The 6,799-nt window shown below is 44.7% G+C and overlaps 1 protein-coding gene across 4 annotated transcripts in view; it reads left to right on the forward strand.

The window, feature by feature from the left end:
• Positions 1–2,576: 2,576 nt before the first annotated feature.
• Positions 2,577–6,799, forward strand: part of Cald1 (caldesmon 1) — a 177,756-nt gene continuing 173,533 nt past the window's right edge. Inside the window, exon 1 of one of the 4 annotated variants that reach the window (XM_029478318.1) lies at positions 2,577–2,733. The gene's annotated coding sequence lies outside the window, so the exon portion shown is untranslated. The remainder of the gene's footprint in view (positions 2,734–6,799) is intronic. The other 3 variants (XM_029478314.1, XM_029478315.1, XM_029478317.1) reach the window with 3 other exon arrangements.

Consider the following 6,799-nt stretch of genomic DNA (forward strand, 5'->3'; position numbering starts at 1 on the left):
GAGAGAGAGAGAGAGAGAGAGAGAGAGAGAGAGAGAGAGAGAGAGAGAGAGTGTGCATACATCTATATATACACACAAATGTATAAATTGGAAAATTTAAATACAATGGAAGTGAAATTCCCATGGAAGAATTAGGCAATATATAAACATGTTTCCTCATCACTTTTCTTTTTAACATTTCTGTTTTCTTTTAATGACAAAGAAAGATTGTTTTCTCTATTATGATGTATTTATATAGCATGTGCTGCATCTATAGTTCTTCCTTCTACAGCAGTTCTATTACAGATATGTAAGGTGAGCTTCATGGCTCTCCACGTGCTATACTGCATATATGAAATGTCTAGAATTTACCTAGAGAAGCCTACTTCTTTCCCCCAAAAGGGATAACCCAAAACATTCGGCTATTTATCTTCTATAAACCACACAGCTCGCTCATCCCTTCCATGTTTCCTGTTGATAGTACTTCCCCCTGTCGTAGCACCACTTCTCTTTCCTCTGGAAAGCTGGTCCTTAAAAAGAAAACCATAAAGGCAACAACAAAATATAATCCTCATGGACTACAAAATGTCGCCCTGCTGCCGGTCACCCAAGAGGCATCCCTGGTGTAAGTGGAGAGTATGTTGCTCAGGCTGCCTTCTGCTCCAGCTGTGGATAATAGCCCTTTCACACAGCCCTCCCTAATCCAGCCTTGAGTTCATGCACCCAGAAAAATCCCTGGGCAGAGGTCGTATCGATATGATTGAGATGTTTGCAGAAACTCATGTCTGTCTGCTATTGTCTTCAAGTTCAGTCTTTTGCCAGACTAAGAAGTGTGACTCTGTCTTTCAACCTGTCCAGCCAGATACAGGGTTTCCCCAGCTGCCAAACTGGCTATGATCCAAAAAGTTTATTTTCAAATCATTTATCTGGGATCAGAAAGGGGTTTCCCAAAAGAACAATTTTGAACATGGCTGTGCTCACCTGGTTGAGCTACAGTGAACTTGAAATGCAACATTAACTGTGTGGTTCCCACCAACAAGTTATTTATCTTGTGTGTCTGGGAAAGTATACTCTCAGTTCTGGTTCAGGATGCTTTAAGTCCAACTCTCCCTGGACCCTGTAGTCTTTGCTGTAACTTTTTTTTTTAGAGCTGTTTAGTAGAAGAAAGCAAGAAACACAGAGGACGTAAGTTACCTCTTTAAGAAGTGTAGGAGGTCCATGTAGACACTTCTGGGTGACTGGTTAATAACTGGGGGCTGGAGAAGAAACTCACCCATGTGGACTGACTGCTTCCCAAGCATTCTCGAGGAAGCACAAAGGGTGGGGGCTGTTTCCTGAATAGAGACAGCTTCTTTGTCAGATCATCTTTAATAGAGAAAGGCTTTTTCAGTCAGACTGCATGTGTTGATTAAGCTTCTGGACATGTAATTAGCCAGGGGAAATATTTAAAACTTCTTGGTCAGTGATGAGACAGTATCAGTAATGAAACATGGATTTCGTGCTAAGTCCCAGGTCTAACAAACAGTAAGTATTCCAATTTTTTTTTAAAGCTAAGTACCGACTGAATGAGTTCCAAAGACTACAAGACCACAATTGGATGCATGTGTGGGCCAGTGACCTGCATTGTAACTCAGCATCTTTCAGGGCTCCCCTATCACTGGCTTTCTAGAATGTTCTAGGACATCTGTGTCACCTGTGAGAGCATATGTGTCTATCTATACCTGCCCCAAAGCAGGTCCTGGGTCTCTCTATGTCCTTCTCTGCACATTTGTTTTTACCCATTTCTAGTACAATCTCCTCGTTGCCAAGACAGAAGAAAGGAAGATGGGTGTTGGTAGGAAACGCCAATAAAGCTCTCTCTTAAGCTTAGGACTCTATCTGCTAGCTTCTGGCCTCACTTTTTTTTTTTTTTTTTTTTTTGTTTCTGGCCAACATTATGTACTAAAAGGACTGATACATTTTAGTTATATTTTTTGTCAGTTGTTCCCATAACACACATAGACATATTCTAGGCTAGAACTTAGCCTGTGCAGCCAGCCACCCTGCTTCTTATCCACTTCAGGTTTTTAACTCGTGTAATAATGTAAATTTATTTTTGTAATGAAACTGCTTTGCAAAGAAATACACTATTAAGGCTTCTTCGACTAAAATGTCTCCTCCCACCCCCAGCTTCACTCCTGTAAGCGTGTCTAACTGTCCACTTATTGTCTTGTGGACTGTACTTTCTTTTTAGAGCTCTATTTGTGTTCTACAAGACAGCCTCTTTCTCCAAGATTAACGTTTCTTATGATTGTTCCTGACAATGGATCTGCTTCCAGGAGGCCCTGCTTAGGATAACCAAAAAAGGGCATGGAGCCGGCTGGTTTTGGCAGCCTGCTCACGGTTTCAAGCTTTTTAGGACTTGGTTTTTCTGATGAGTGATATCCTGAGCATGCCTAGGGAATGACAGGCATCTGCACGGGCAGACAGCATCACCTTGGCCAGGGTGTCGTCATTGGCTGTCTATTAGAAAAACTACAGGACAATGCATACCACCGCCTGCTGACTGTAAACATAGGGGGTATGTGTTCACTTAGCATGGACTTCTGGGAGGGGCCAAGGAAGGGCGGTCTGCAGTTTTATTGAATAGAGCAGTGTGCATTAGGCTGCCTGCCTGCCTGCCTGCCTGCTTGCTCTCTTGCTGGGTTGCTTAAAGGAATCCCCGCTTTCAGACAGCAGGACATCCCTTCTTGGGAAGAAGCTGCTGCCCTAGAGGTAAGAGACAAAGTCTTTCTTTCTCTGCCTTCGGGGAAGCTGGGGCTGCTCTACAGGTTTCAGGCAACATTCCTGGCTAAGGCTGCTGGATATGCAAAATCTTTCAAGGCAGGCAACAGACCACGTAAATTCTCAAAGCCAGCCTGGACTTCCTGACCTGTTCCCAGAAGGTCAACGTGATGAAACTTCAAGTTTTGTTTATAGAGATGGCACAAACGGTGTCATCTCCTGGTGACAGGATCAGGGAGCACCAGCGCCTTTGCCCAGGATGCGCTTTTGTTCCAAGGGGGATGTGGTCTGTGCCCGGAATCCTCAGGCTAGCAGCAGTGAGAGGATTCTGCCCCTTTAGCAGTTTCTTTCCCATCTTTGGTCAGCAGACATTTAAAGAGGATTCAGGTTTTAATTAAAAAAATAACATCAACGGCTTTTTACGTTGTTAAGACAAAGAATGTTTGTTTTGTTTTGTTGTGGGTTTGGGTTTTTGTTTTAAGCTAATTTTAAGTTAAGTAATGGGTTCCTCTTACTCTGCTACCAGGATTTTAGAAGTGGGATTTCAGAGATGTAAAGAAATAAGGTCAGACTTCCACCACTAGCACCAACTCAGCGAGTGCGGCTCATCTGTTATTTGCTGAAACAGAAGATGCCTGCCGTGTTTGTTTTCTATAAACCCGAGCAGCAAGAGAATGTGTGCGTGAGTGGGCGTGTGTGTAGAAATCATGGGTAACTGCCTACCAAAATATTTCTTGAGAAATCTTCATTTCTGTTGGAAAGTATGCCCCCCCCCCCGCCCCCAGGGTCTGAAAAGATAGGAGCTGGAGGAACGTTCCAGAAAGGAAGGAAAGGAGCTCTTATTTCCAGACAGACGTATTTGGGCATCTCAGACAGTAGTGCAAGTTGGTAGTAGTCGGTAATTCCTTTTAGAAAGAGCCGATTGTAAAGGGCGGGGGAGTTTCAGTGCTGTGGCAATCCATGGTCAGAAACAGAGAGCAAAGTGCTCGGTATTCCCAGATCCCTGCTGGCAACGAGGCTCTGCGCATGGGGCTGTAAATGGAAGCAGCAGAGTCCCTTAGTGTTAGGCAAAACCAGACGTGAGAACTAGGACTTACTGGAGACAAGGTGCCCGCAGAAGAAGAGTAAGTCTGATCAGTTAAATAATAATACTCATAGTAAGGTCTAGCGTTCCCAGATGGCTGCTTCCATTTATGTTTGCCGTAGACTGTGATGCCTTGCGGTTGGGACTTGCTAAGGAATCCTTGTGTTTAGAAGGACGGGGATAATTTCTTGAGAAGTGACACATGAGAACAGACTGCCCTGTGAGTTTCTTTCCCTGGAACATCTCTGAGGAAGTGTGTAAGTGTGAGGGGAAGGCTGCAGGCAATCGCTTGCTCTGCTCGACTATTGTCCCTCCTCTGAAGACATCAAGTTCCAAACTTTGTACGGGAGTGGTGGTGGTGGTGGTGGTGGGGTTAATGTCAATGAAAACAAGAAGAGCAATTTCTTTCTCAAGTATTCTCTAAACCATGAAGGGAATGCAGTTTGGAAGAAAAATCTATAATCTTGGATTTGAGGATAAATTCCATTTTGAAGCCAACATCCTGGAGTGGCTGAAAGTTCATTTTCTCTATGACCAGTTTCTCCCATCCCCCTCACGTGCTCCCCACCCCCAATCACTACAAAATAACATTTTCTGGAATAATACCGAGTGTGTTCTCCTAACACAGAGTGAGGGGCTTCAGTTCATGGTGAATGTCAGGCAGTTCTTGATGCTACTTTCTCCCGGTGAAGAACAATCTGGGAGAGCTTTCCCCTAATAGGGAGGTAAATTGAGCTCTGTGAAGCCACAGCCTGGGAACTTTGATTCCATTAAAACCATCTAATGAAAAACATAGGAGAAGCTCTGGGTGAAAAAAGAATTGCAGAAAAGAATAGATCTTAGAACACGTGAAGAATGTATGCACTTAACCAGTTTACAGGCTAAGTGTGGGGTTGTTAGCATTTTTGAAAGGCAACAGAATGTGCAGTTTAAAGCATCCAGATTGAAGATTGCATTAGGCATGTGATTTATTTTTACACCTGAGAGAGAGAGGGGGGGGGAGAGAGAGAGAGAGAGGGAGAGAGAGAGAGAGAGAGAGAGAGAGAGAGAGAGAAGATGAATAGACAGGTTGTGATTTCATAGTCAAGGGCTTAAAGGAGACACCTGAATGGATTTCCTGACAATTGGGACTATTCCCACTCTCCTTGGCTCCTCTCTAGTCCCAAGCCTTGTCTGTTCTCTGCAGGCAGAATAGGTTGGTTTAGAGGGGTGCCATAGAGTGGTTCCAGAGTCTAGCTTGGGTGTAAGCCTTTTCTTGAAAACTCACACAGTCCTGTCCACTTGTCATTCATGGTAGTTGATTACTGGTTAGTCACTCTTCAGTGAGATGAGAAGTGACTTAGAGATGAACATGAGAAGGGTTTTGCCAGCTCCCCATCTGCCTGGTGTCTGTCACATGGCTTGGAAATGTGGTGGGGTGAGGCCATGGTTGGGGGCAGGGGGAGGGGGGAGGCTCGAAATGCTGACAAAGCGGAATGTAAATGACATGGTAGGCCTGGGAAGGAGGTTAGGGAGATGCTGCCAAAAGGATCTTCAAACTTTAAGGAGGCGTTTTCTGGGTAAATCTCTCAGAGCCCCAAAAGAGCAACATTAGCTTCTTAACAGAAAGTCCTGCTGGGCGGTGGTGGCGCATGCCTGTAATCCCAGCACTTGGGAGGCAGAGGCAGGCAGATTTCTGAGTTTGAGGCCAGCCTGGTCTACAAAGTGAGTTCCAGGACAGCCAGGGCTATACAGAGGAACCCTGTCTCGAAAAACCAAAAAAAAAAAAAAAAGAAAAACAAAACAAAAAACAAACAAACCAAAAAAAAGAAAAAAAAGAAAAAGAAGAAAAAGAAAAAGGGAAAGGAAAAGAAAAAGAAAAAGGGAAAGGAAAAGAAAAAGACAAAGAAAAAGAAAAAAGAAAGCCCTTCATCTGTCAAGCCCATCTAGATGCTTTGAGGCTGGGGGAGCCGCTCAGTTTAAAGAGATACTCTTAGTTGAGGCTTAAACTCATGAGCTCCAAAGTGAGAGCTTGATTCTAGTTTTGGTTCCTTTGCTTAAATAACCCTGACCTTTAAGGATGCTATGAACTCTTTGGCCTCTCCTAGCATGGCCATCGGCACGCCTCTCTTCCATCTCACAGTGGTGACGATGTCTAAACCAGATGACAGGTTTAGGTTTTGTCTCTTCTCCCAATAGGCCCATAGAGCCTAAACTGCTTTCAGTTTGAATCTTATGACTGATATGCTAACTCTGGGTGGCAGTCACCATCATTTCTTGTCTTCCCTGAAGATTTCTCCTCCTTCCTCCTATTTAAGACATCTTACACAGTACTTTCTAGGACCTTGATCCTAGAACCTTAAGAAACTGGTCTACCCCCTAGGCGATCTGAAATTTGGCTTTGTAGATCAGAGACCAGGGAGGAGACAGATAACAGAAGGCAGAACAGGGTAGGCTATCTGTGGAGCAGAGCAGTATCCAGGAACCAGGGAATGTAAGGAGCCAGGTGGACAGACCAGTGACAAAGTGCTGACAACAGAAAGGCCTTAGCAAATGAGGTGGCTTCTTTGCCTCTAGCCAAAAGGATGGAATTAATCCCAGCCTGTCATGCCTGGGCCTTGTAGGCAGGATGAGGTAACCAGCTGCACCTGGTTGGGGTTTCTGCCCTTATTGAGACCAGATTTCTCCAGGAGCTGTGCCTCTCCCCTCTGCTGGCCTCATTGTTTAGTATTCTCAATTTTAACGAAAGCCCAGTGCCACCCTTATGCCTTACATGTTCAGCTCCCCCATCTCCTAAGCAGACGTGGAGCTTTCTTAAATTCCCTGAGTTGGAAGTCACCAGGAGCTCAGTTGTAGGATGAGAACCAGACAGCATCGAGTGTCAAGCAGAAGAGGGCACAGCCAGTTGTCTTCAAACCGAGAGAGAGAGAGAGAGAGAGAGAGAGAGAGAGAGAGAGAGAGAGAGAGAGAGAGAGAGAGAGAGACAGAGAGAGA

Source organism: Mus caroli, chromosome 6 (assembly GCF_900094665.2).
Source record: "Mus caroli chromosome 6, CAROLI_EIJ_v1.1, whole genome shotgun sequence".
Classification (NCBI taxonomy): Eukaryota; Metazoa; Chordata; class Mammalia; order Rodentia; family Muridae; genus Mus; species Mus caroli.